The sequence below is a fragment of the Triticum urartu genome, chromosome 5 (assembly GCF_003073215.2).
Source record: "Triticum urartu cultivar G1812 chromosome 5, Tu2.1, whole genome shotgun sequence".
In the NCBI taxonomy this organism is placed as follows: Eukaryota; Viridiplantae; Streptophyta; class Magnoliopsida; order Poales; family Poaceae; genus Triticum; species Triticum urartu.
In genome coordinates this window covers 356,523,778-356,536,653 of record NC_053026.1, presented here as the reverse complement: position 1 = coordinate 356,536,653, position 12,876 = coordinate 356,523,778, and positions in this window count along the sequence as shown.

Sequence of the window (12,876 nt, the reverse complement as noted above, 5' to 3'; positions counted from 1 at the left end):
CAATATAAAGTGATGTTCTTTCGCATTAAGATTTTGTGCATCCAACCATAAAAGCACATGACAACCTCTGCTTCCCTCTGCGAAGGGCTTATCTTTTATTCTTGCCTTATACTTCATGCAAGAGTCATGGTGATCTTCACCTTTATTTTTACATTTTACCCTTTAGCAAGCACAATGTGTTGGAAAGATCCTGATATATATGGCTAATTGGATGTGGGTTTTCATGAACTATTATTGTTGACATTACCCTTGAGGTAAAAAGTTGGGAGGCAAAACTATAAGCCCCTATCTTTCTCTGTGTCCGACTAAAACTTCGTAACCATAAATATCGCGTGAGTGTTAGCAATTGTGAAAGACTAAATGATGGTTGAGTATGTGGACTTGCTGAGAAGCTCTTATATTGACTCTTTCCTATGTTATGATAAATTGCAATTGCTTCAATGACTGAGATTATAGTTTGTTGGTTTTCAATGAAGTTTCTGATTCATACTTGAGTATGTGATTGAATTGTTACTTCAGCATAAGAGATCACATGACAATATATATATATATATAGGACAACACTATTCTAATCCCAGGATTAGAATAACTATTTGGATCACAATCACCCTATATAGGATGCGCATAGGTCCCCCTGAGATCTGAAAACCCGCAATTAGCACCCGTTAGAAAAACACCCGGCCCCAACTATCTTCCCCAACCTCCCATCTCCCCGCCGCGCCCACCCCCCGCAGCCACGCACCTTCCCCAGGGACCCCCCCGCCACCGCGCTATCCCCACGTCCCGCCCCTGCCCCATCCCGCCTCCTCCCTCCTCCCCTGCCTTCTTCCCCGGCGCCGTCCCGGACCTCCGGCGGAAGCAGCCACTGCATCCCCATCCACCCGCCGGCGACGCTCGCCCCCGCCCCCATGCGCCGCATAGCCCCCCGCCGTTCTCGACCACCCCTCACGTGGATCCGGCCCGGCGACGCCACCTCACATGGATCTGGCCCGCGGCGGCCCCACGCCACCCAACGCCAGGATTCGGGTGTGGTGCCGACCCAGAGCACCACGCCCACCGCCGCCCAGGGGCCAACCTTCTAGTGCTCCACCGGCGACACCTCACCCCATCCCCATGCCGCATCGCTCCTCCTTGACGTTCCTCCTCTGGCGCTTCCCAAACAAGGATCTGGATCGAGCAAAGAAGTTCAACGCCTCGCGCGCGAGCAGTCCATCCAGGTGTTTGTTGTGGGTCTCCCATAGCACCCTCGCCGGCCTGCCCGAGGCCTCAGCGGCGACCTGCCTGAGTCCTACAATGTGACTGTCATGCATGTGTCTTCTCCAAGTTGTGTTGTTGCTGCTATGGCTATCGGCAGAGGATCCCATGCTCCGCCGCCGAGCTCTGGCTGACACGCCAGGCCATGCTCCACATCTGCTCTCCATCACTGCTATGCACCTGCTCGTGGACTCGCTACCTCATTTGCACTCATGAGCCCCAGTCCCACCGCCTCTGACCTCCTGAAGCTACCCTGGTCGCCCTAGGTAGCTCCGGCATCGACCATCCCCGCATGGCTGCTGTGGCGAAAGAAGAACCCCAGCAGTCCAAGGAAGATTTCAGTTCAGTGACATGCTGCAAGACAGTATGGGCCATTTTCATTTCAGGGGCATGTTCTATACGACTGAATTTTAGTCCAGGATTTTGGATTCTGCCCTTTATGTGGCCCCATTAATTTCCATATAGTTGTGGGCAGAAGTTAAATCTTCTTGCCAGTTTGTAAAGAAGAACCGAGTCAAGATGTATGATACCTGCATTGTACATCAATGTTGGTCGATTGTGCCACTACAGAGTAATTACTACTCAATTATGATTTTGTTACGTATGTGTTTCGATCTTACTTGAAGGGTAGATCTTGGGATTAAGGTTTAGAGAGATTTGTTTCTTGTTTTTGTTGGTGTTTTCACTAACCGAAGAGTTGCATCATGTGGATGAAGTGGCTCGTCGGACGTCCTATTTTCACTGGTTCTACCTGCTGCATTCTGACGCTAAGGAGCTATGGTTCAATGTGTATATTACATGAAGGAAAGAGAAACAACATGTGTACGACAACATGGTTGTAGTTCTTTTCTGAATGTCTATGTTTGGATGTGTTATGCGTCTGTGAGCGTGCGCGTATTACACTGAATTAAAAAACAATTTTTTGTCATGTTTGTTTTCCATATTGGTTTTATAGTGTCAGTTTTTGTGTTCGTGGAGTAAATTGGGAAGTTCAATTTTGAGAAAGCAACAAGTTCAACCAATATAGAAACACCAAAAAATACATTGAATACAAACTTTTTTAGTGAAGTTCAAATTGGAAGACATGATAAAAAAAGTGTTCTCTGTTCTTTACAGTAAAAAAATTATCATGTGTTGGTTGCTTTCCCCAACTAGTTGCTCTCTGACACACATTATGTTGCCGCTTTCCTTCTCCTTCATGTGTGCCCTCTAAATGTTGGGAAAATTTTGTTTTTGCCACTCTAGTTTTTGCCAACTTTGCTTATGCCACTCTAGAATTTGACATTTCACTTTTGCCACTCTTAGTTTTTGACAATACATCACAATTGCCATTCTGTGGCAAAAGCAATAATTTTAGAGTGGCAATTGTGATACATTGTCAAAATCTAAGAGTGGCAAAAGTGAAATGAAAAGTTATTGCTTTTTCCACGGAATGGCATATGTGATGTATTGTCAAAAACTAAGAGTGGCAGAAGTGATATCTCAAATTCTAGAGTGGCATATGCAAAGTAGGCAAAAACTATAGTGGCAAAAACAAAGTTTTCCCCTAAATGTTTGTCCTATTGCTTATGAGAATTGACCCAAATTTACCTATTGTTCTTGCACATGTTGGATTCAAGGAAAAATGTGTGTAAAAATGTTTGATTTCGAAAGTTCAGGTGTAACGAACTTCGAAGTTCAAACAAAATGTAAACAAAAAAATCGTGGAATTCAAAGAATAAAAACTGTGGAGTTTCATAAAAAAAATTAATAGCATGCGAAGTTCATGTTTCAGAAATTCCGAAGTTCATGTGTACCACGTTCAGAAGAAAAATCATCAAATGAAAAAAGGGACCACCTAGGCCATTTCACCGAAAAGCAAAAAATGCATAAAATGCCGTGAGAAAATTCTATAAGAAGTTCAAATTTAAAAATTGAAGCAGGTCAACGTTAAACAAATAAATTTTTAATATCTAAAAGACAAATTTGGACAAAAAATTTGAGGAACAAGTTAAAAAAATATTTATAATGCATTTTCCTCGTTTGTAAAAAAAATCAGAGAAAGTCAAATTAAAAAGAGGAGCATTTCAAAAGATTGTATAAAAACTGATTTTCCCCATTCTATAAAAACTAGAAGTTCAAATTAAAATAACGGCATGGTATCATTGTTTATATTAAAAAACATTTTCCCCGTTACTAACCAATAAAACTAAGAAGTTAAAATTTAAAAATGGTGAAGTTCGATGTCTATAAAAAATTCGGATTTTTCATATTGTTAAAAAATAAAACCAAGAAGTTCAAAATTTAATAACAAAGAAGTTCAGAAAACTTGATTTTTCTCGTTACTAAAGAATAAAACTAAGAAGTTCAAGTTACAATAACATAGAAGTTCAAAGGTTATAAAACCTCAGATTCTCGTTCTAAAGAATGACTAATAAGTTCAAATTAAAATAAGGGAAGACACATGCATTTTTTTAAAAGTTATAAAAATGATTTTCCCCATTTTTTTTAAAAAATTAGGAAGTTCAATTTTAAAAAGTAGAGTAATTCAATGTACATTAAAAACATATTTTTTTTCTTGTTACTGAAGAATAAAACCAAGAAGCTCAATTTAAAAATGGGGAGAAGTTTGGTGTTTAATTAAGAAATATAAAAGATGGAGAAAATTGAAATCAGGAAGTCCATATTAAAAAGATGGAGAAGTTAGATGATTATAGAAAACTCAGATTTTCCTCATTATTAAAGAATGTAAACAAGAAGTTCAAAAATAAAAAACAAGAAGTTCAACTTTTAAAAAATATAACGCTTCAAAATTTCATAAAAAGGATTAAGAAATAAACGAGGAAGGCCATATTAAAAAGATGGAGAAGTTCGATTATTATAGAAAACTCAGATTTTCCTCGTTATTAAAGAATGGAAACAATAAGTTCAAATATTAAAAATAGAGCGCTTCAAAATTCATAAAAAAGATTAAGAAAAATCAGATGAAAAATTCATTAAAAACTCAAATATTTTCACGTAACCGAGTGAGGTTCGAGTTGATAACTGCCAGAAGTTCATGTACTACACGGTGTGCATTTTGTATTAAAAAAAGAATAAAAAAGCAAAGACTAAAAGTTTTGTTGTTACAAGTTCAAGTACTTCATGGGAGAAAGTTAAAAAAATTATTGTAAGAGAAATTTGTACAAAAGAAATATCATTTGTGTAACACTGACGATGGATGAGAAAATGACAAACGAAAATACGTCGCAGAAGTTCAACTGAAAACAGCAGGAAGCTCAACTCCGGAAAAAACGATCAACACGGGAAAGTTGCATGTTTACAACAGCTTTCGAACGATATGTCATTTGCTCATTTGCGGTGAGTGGATGGAGAACTACGAGTAGTGGATGGAGATCTGCGAGCAAAAAAAAGCACGTCAAAAACAGAGTGAAGTTCAGGTAGACATGCTGAGAAGTTCAGGTTCTTCACACGGTGCATTTTTGAAGAATCTGTTTCACGATAGAGGTAGAACGAATGATCCCGCCGTTTTCGAAATTACTTGAAAACGGCTAAGAATCAGAGAAAATCATCAATATGAAAAAGTTTCCCATTTTCCGTAGCTTTTCAATGGTATATTATTTGCCCAATTCCGATAAACTTTGTAGAAATTACGGCGAAAATACGTTTTTCGCCATTTTCAAAACTGACTTAAAACTGTAAAAGATTGGGAGAAACAATACATACCAAAAAGTTTCACACTTGTTCAAGATTTCCAACGCCATATCATTTGCTGCATTCGGACGCACGGTTAAAAAATTAGCTCGAAAATACGAACTCGGTAGGACTTGGACCATTTTCTAAATTACTCTTAAACCATTCAAAATTAGAAAAATACTTTCAATATGAAAAAGTAGCGCATTTTCATAAGCTTTCCAACGTCATATCACATGCCTCCATTGGATTAGCCGTTTAGAAATGACATCGAAAAAACGAACTTAGCTGTTCGGTTTACAAAATTTTACGTTTTTTCAAATTACTCTTTAACCATAGGGAATTAGAGAAAACTTTCAACATGTGGAAGGAGCGTTTTGCAGCAGCTTTCCAACGCCATATTATATGCCTCATTCCGATAAACTATTTAGAAATGCGATCGAAAACACGATTCACATTGTTTGTGCAAAGAAAAAACGGTTTTCAAAACTGCTCTTAAACTGCTTATATTTTGCCAAAAATTTAAGTTGGGTCATGATATTGGGGTCTATAGCTTTCCAACGGTATATCGCAAGCCCCATTTGGGCAATGTTGGCGGAAGTTCAACCTAGTTCACAGGGAAGTTCAACGTACTACTAGCGGGGCAGGTCAGGTTGTGATCAAAATATTATTCTGATCCCGTGGTCAGAATATTGTTTATGTTTATATATATATATATATGGTGTTCTTCTAATAATGATCATGATACCCTCATGTCCGTATTTTATTTTATCGACACCTCTATCTCTAAACATGTGGACATATTTTTCGATTTCGGCTTTCGCTTGAGGACAAGCGATGTCTAAGCTTGGGGGAGTTGATACGTCCATTTTGCATCATGCTTTTATGTCAATATTTATTGCATTATGGGCTGTTATTTCACATTATGTCACAATACTTCTGGCTATTCCCTCTTATTTTACAAGGTTTACATAAGGAGGGAGAATGCCGGCAGCTGGAATTCTGGGCTAGAAAAGGAGCAAATATTAGAGACCTATTCTACACATCTCGAAAAGTCCTGAAACTCCACGAGAATTATTTTCAGAATATATAAAAAAATATTGGGCGAAAGAAGTACCAGAGGGGGGCCACCCACTGTCGGTGTCAAAACCGGCGGATCTCAGGTATGGGGTCCCGAACTGTGCATCTAAGGCGGATGGTAATAGGAGGCAGGGGACAAGATGTTTTATCCAGGTTCAGGCCCTCTTAATGGAGGTAAAACCCTACGTCCTGCTTGATTTATTCTTGATAATATGAGTAGTACAAGAGTTGATCTACCACGAGATCGGAGAGGCTAAACCCTAGAAGCTAGCCTATGGTATGATTGTATGTTGTCCTATGGACTAAAACCCTCCGGTTTATATAGACACCGGAGGGGGCTAGGGTTACACAAGGTCGGTTACAAAGGAGGAGATATACATATCCGTATTGCCTAGCTTGCCTTCCACGCCAAGTAGAGTCCCATCCGGACATGGGACGAAGTCTTCAATCTCGTATCTTCATAGTCCAACAGTCCGGCTGTCCGAAGACCCCCTAATCTAGGACTCCCTCAGTAGCCCCTGAACCAGGCTTCAATGACGATGAGTCCGGTGCACAGTGTTGTCTTCGGCATTGCAAGGCGGGTTCCTCCTCCGAATACACCACAGAAGAATTTGAATACAAGGATAGTGTCCGACCCTGCAAAATAAGTTCCACATACCACCGTAGAGAGAATAATATTACCACAAATCTAATCTGCTAACAGGTTTTGGCAGCATGACATCACGCCATGGCCCGGTAATTATTCGAATCGTTTTTTCTTTAACCAGCCCCCGCACATAACGCGAGGCGGTTTCTTGACACGTCTTGTCAAAGCAGAGATCGTGTTCCCCTTATTACGGGATTCTCATCAATACGGACATGGGTAACCCAGCCGTCCCTAGGACTCCTAGATTTTAGGCAAGTCCCAAACGGCCACGAGGAGGACGCTTGATATTAACCCTCTTTATAAAGGGACAAGGCTGTTACCTTTTTCCCTCCCATGCTCAATCGAATCCCTCCCCCGCCTCGAGTTCTAACACCCAAAGTCAAGGTCAGGTGCTTCGGACCTTCAATCATGTCCGGATCCAGCCTTGAAGGCCGGTGGATGTCTTCCTCCATCACGGAGGAGGACATCTAGAAGTTGAGGGAGGCCAGATATCTGACCGCCGAAATTTCGCATAGGCTGCCCACCCGAGGGCAGGTCGTCCCTACTCCCAAACCCAACGAGAGCGTTGTGTTCATCTCCCACTTCCTCCGAGGACTAGGCCTCACTCTGGATCCCCTTATCAGGGGTCTTATGTTCTATTACGGGCTGGATTTTCATGATCTGGCCCTGGACTCCCTTCTTCACATCTCGTCATTTATTGTCGTTTGTGAGGCCTTCCTCCGCATTATCCCTCACTTCGGCTTGTGGCTCAAGACCTTCAATGTGAAGCCGAAGATGGTCGAGGGGCAGTACGCAGCGTGCGGAGGTGCTCTAATAAGCAGAATTGCTGACGCTCCATGGCCAAAGGGTTCCTTTCCAGAGGTGTCCAGATTGTGGCAACGGGAGTGGTTCTACGTCACAGCTCCCAGAAGTGCCAAGTGGGTAGCTGCCCCCGCCTTTCGCTCGGGCCCTCCACCACAACTCATGTCATGGATCAGCAGGGGGCTGAGCTGGGGTCTAGCCAAGGACGTGCCCATACTGCAGAGCCGTATCCGAGATCTCTTCGAGGGAGATTTCAGTCTGGTTATGGTAATGCAAGTCATGCTGGTTCGTCGAGTCCAGCCTTGCAAACGCCGGCCCCTCCGCATGTGGGAATTCAACCCAGAAGGACCGCGCACTATTCAGAAATTCCTCAGCATGACACACGAGGAGATGTATAAATCGTTCTTCGGACCCCAAATAGAGTGTCCAGACACTACCGAGGACGTGGGCCTGAGCAGCAACCGCACCGCTGCCCAAGTAAGTAATCCCATGGCCGAAAACACCGTCCTTTTATTTATCACGACATCTCGCTCTATGACCAGGACTGGATAACAAAGGTGAAGATGATCCGGTGTTCGCCCCCCTTCCTGAAGGCTTGGACAATCCGTTGCTGGAAAAGATGCTCGAGCCAGCACCTTGTCCGGTGCCTTCAAAGGAAGACGAAGGGGGGAATAAAGAGGGCGAAAGCGGGCCTCCACCGCTACCTATTCCAACCGAGGGAATGAGCGCCTCCGCGAGGGAGGATAACCGAGGGGAAGAATCTGACATTCTCTCTCCCCGGGGAAGGAAGAGGACTACCTCCAAAGATTCGAAAATCAAGGTTTCCAAACGGGAGAAGAAATCTCCGCCAGAGGGTCCTGCCTTGGAGGGTGTTCTTGCCGCACAATGTCCGCGCGGGGATCAGCCCTCTAACGAGCTATAAGTAATCAAAAGGTATTTAATAGTGAAGATATCCTACCTTACTTCCGAAGAAAATAACCGAATTATTTATCTTGCAGTTCGGATCTTAGCCCTTCTCAGGTGAGCTCGTCTTCGGGGGATCTTCTTCCGGAGATGATGGAGAGCGAAACGCCTCCCCCCTGCCACACCGCCTTACGAAGCGGGCGACCTTGAGGTGTCGTCGCAGAGGGCTTCTCCTGATCCAGCAAGGCCAGAAGGTAATCCTATGGCCACCCGAAGTCCTCAGTATCCGGCTCTCGAAGAGAGCAATCAAAAGAGTTCGGCATCGTCTGGTGCGCGGTCGGATGTACGGAGGGATCTGCTGGAGAAGGCGACTATCTCAGAAGAGCACCGCACATTGATGGGTACGGTGATTGAAAGGATTTCGTCCGCCGAAAGCGGGCTGCATGAAGCCTTTATGAGTCTACTGATGGGTTTTGAGGTACATGAAATGATGTATTTTTGAAAGTACCGCATGTTTTTAGATGTGCCCTGTGTAGATAGTAGCCCCTGAGACTCTGGTTGTCGTTGAAAACGGCGGCAAACAGAGGATCATAGTCCCAAGTAATAACCAAACTGCCTTTATGTGTAGGTGGTGGAAGCTCCGGTGGCTAGCCGGACTGATGGGTATGCCGAACTAAAGCGGCAGCTGGATGCGGCAGATGCCGACATCGTGCTTGTCAATAAGCGGCTTGACGAGGCACAGGGTGAGCGACCTTTCTAGTGATCGTCACATAATAAGAGCAGCATGATGCCAGTATCTTTAATATGTTGTGACTACAGATGGAGCGGCCACCGTGGAGACCCTTTGGGCGGAGCTTGCCCGAGCCAAGGAACAAGCAAGGAGTAGCAATGCGGCTGCTTTGCAAGCGGCCGAAGAGTTAAGGGCTGAACAGGCCGCAGATTGCGAGAGCAAAGAAAAAATTGCCAAGATGGCCATGGAGTTAAAAGATGCTGCTGGCCGTTATCGGATTCTTGAAGAGGAAAACCGGGCGAAGGCGACGGACCTGGAGAAGGCCCGGGTGGCTGCCAAGGAAGCCCGATCCAAGATTAGAGCGACGAAGGAGGAGCTGAATCAAGCTACAGATATCGTTTCTGGGAAGCCCTTCTTATTGCGGACTAAGTTCGGAGATCCGAAGTATGCTCCTCTGGACCGGCTATGGAGTTCTGCGGACGCGTACATGGATTTGGCTGGCAGCACTGCTGATGCCGCCGAATACTTCAAGGATCAGAAAGGTCCCGAAGTGGAGAAGCTGTTCTGGTCACAGTTTCACGCTCCAGTCCGTCCGCTGCTGTTGAATGAGTGATTGACCGGTTGGGCCGAGCTCCATAGATTATCTGGACTGTCCATGAGGCCCGTTGTGGATCATTTGTGGCCAGGAGGGCCAAGGACGAATATCTACTTTAGCTTAGTGCAACAATTCCTTGGCGCTGTGCCACGCATCGATGCTGTAAAGAGGTCTGCGTGCGTAGAAGGCTCGCGGATGGCCCTTGCCCGTGTCAAAACATGCTGGGCAGAGATGGATGCCACCACTGTTGCGGCACAGGGTTCGGCCATAGGCCGAGTGGCTGCCGAGCACTACTTTGAAGAAGTTCTTGAAGGCGCTCGTTCGATAGAGGCTAAGTGCTTGAAGAATATTATGTTTGAGTGACATGTATTCCCATTGTAAAAACAATGTTTTATTGAATTTATCAAGGCTGTATTTATACTTTTGCCCAAAAGTATTAGGATGCCTCCTGTGCGGCCGTTTATGTATATATGTATATAACCTGAAAGATTGCAGTCGTCGGCTTCAGCCCCCACGCATATAATGCGGGGGTGTTCGCAGAAGACGCATGTTCACACTTGATCCAACGTCTTGGTCCATTAAGGAGGTGATAGCGCAGCGAACTAGGAAACCGGACTATAATGCTTTAACACTTTCACTTAGCCAGAGGAGTTTGACAGTGGGGCTACTATATAGCCCCTGGTGGCTCCGCACTCACCCGAATTCGGGGTGTGTATATGCCTGGCCGAGAAACTGCCCTTCGTTAAAGCGGAGGAATCCCGAAGATTCCGCTAGGTCATTGAGTGGTTGACCAGTCTCACGCTATATCATGACAGTCAGTTTTCAGCTTTCTCTACTGAGGTGCTCGTCCGGATGAACCAGGGCACAATCGCAGTAGTTCTCCTGGTGCCGCCTTAGCCGGTAGAGCGGAACGTAAGGCAGCAAAACACAGGAGCCGGGCAAACCCAACATTTGACCAAATACATGATTCAGAGCTGATGCATATAAGGCCAAACTCGCGACGCCGAACACTCCCTAAGGTATTCGGTCTTTATGGTGTGATCCGGGCCTAAACAGTGCCCTTTGTAATAAGCCCCTGGTGTCCAAGTATGTGCATTATTCTGACGTGGCCACATGCCAAGACGTCAGCATCCCGCTCAATTGTACTGAGAATCCGAGGGATGTGTATCAACAAGAGACAGTAAAAAAGGTTTACGCAGGGTCTTAATCTAAAAAGAATCCTTGGAACAGGTCCTTGCTGCACGACTGCGCCTGTGTCTCCATTGTGCCGTATCCTGGACGGGTGTATCATGATGGTCATCTGAAAAAAGAGAGGAACTTAATTGAAAAGTTGTCGTGCAAAAGGTAAGTTATACTAAATAAACAATATATAGTTCAAAATGAGTAAAGTTGAGCCTGATTGCCATTTGTGCGCGCGCGTTGAGCCCCTTGTATTGTAATAGGGGTATAGCCATCAAACCTTTATCAATTACATATAGCTGTACCGGACTCGTCTAACCGTGTCCATGGTCTTAACGACCTGTCAGATGCTTTAGTTGGTGAGGCCGTTTAGTGTGTGGCCGCCAAGGCAGCCGCACGGTCTTCCGTGCGCAAGGAGCGCTCAATATTTCCATTTACTGTAATGATGCCTCATGGACCAGGCATCTTAAGCACGAGGGAAGCGTAATGCGGTATTGCGTTAAAGCGAGCGAAAGCTTCGCGTCCGAGTAGTGCTTGATAGCCACTTTGGAACGGAGCGATGTGGAAGGTTAAATTTTTGCTGCGGAAGTTATCGGGGAAGCCGAATATAACCTCTAGTAGCAGGGAGCCCGTGCAATGGGCCTCTAGGTCTGGTGTTACTCCTTTGAAGGTAGTATTGTTGTGGCTAATTTTTGTTGGGTCTATCCCCATTTTGCGGACTGTGTCCTGATATATCAGGTTTAAACTACTGCCGCCATCCATCAGGACTCGTGTGAAGTGGTATCCGTCAATTATCGGGTCTAACACCAAGGCAGCCCATCCTGCACACCGGATACTTGCCGAGTATTGCCGATGGTCGAAGGTGATCGGTTGGGACGACTAGTGGCAGAACTCCGCTGTGATAGGCCCTGGGACATGTGTCTCTAGGAGTGCCGCTTTGTTTCTCCCCTTTGTCACGTGTAATACGTTTACTGTTTTGGCTTATGGTGGGAAATTCTTCTGTTCCCCAGTGCTTTGCTTGCGAGGCTCGTCCTCGTCTTCGCTTGGTGTATCCCGCCCCTTGTGTTCAGCGTTGAGCTTGCCGGACTGCTTGAAGACCCAACATTCTCTATGGGTATGATTTGCAGGTTTATCGGGGGTGCTATGGATCTGACATATTTGGTCCAGAATCTTGTTTAGGCTGGACAGATCATCTCTGTTGCCTTTGGGGGGCAGCTTTTGCTGACCTGGTCGAGAGCTTTTGAATCCGGTGTTTACCGCTGTGCTCTTCGGGCTGTCTTCTTTATTCCGGCGCTTGTTTTTGCTGCGTCGTGATTTCCCGTTTCCGTCCCTGACTTCGGATGTACTTGGGTCACTGGTGCTGCATCGGGCTAACTAGCTGTCCTCGCCCACGCAAAAGCGGTTCATGAGGCTTGTTAATGCTGCCATTGTTCTCGGCTTTTCTTGGCCGAGGTGTCTGGCAAGCCATTCGTCTCGAACGCTGTGCTTGAAAGCTGCTAAGGCTTCGGCGTCCGGACAGTCGACTATTTGGTTATTTTTAGTGAGGAACCTGTTCCAAAGCTTTCGGGCTGACTCTCCGGGCTATTGAGTTATATGACTTAAATCGTCTGCATCTTCGAGCTCTTCCCAGCTTCCAATGGAGTTCTCGAGGAGGCATTTAAGCCAGTGCCGAGCTGGCCCTTTGAGCTTGAGGGGTAAGTACTTGATGGCGTGGAGATCGTCTCCTCGAGCCATATGGATATGGAGGATGTAGTCCTCAATCTAGACCCCTGGGTCTGTCGTTCCATCGTACGCCTCTATGTTTACGGGTTTGAATCCCTCTGGGAATTCATGGTCCAGCACCTCATCGGTGAAACATAGGGGGTGTGCGGCACCCCTGTATTTGGGTGTACCAAGGTATTGGGATGTTTGTTGTGTTGCATTCACTACAAAAAAAATACACTTCCGTGATGATACGTGTTTGTCACAGTAGGTCGCTTTTTTGTCATGCATGTACATCCATGACAAATTTATGAC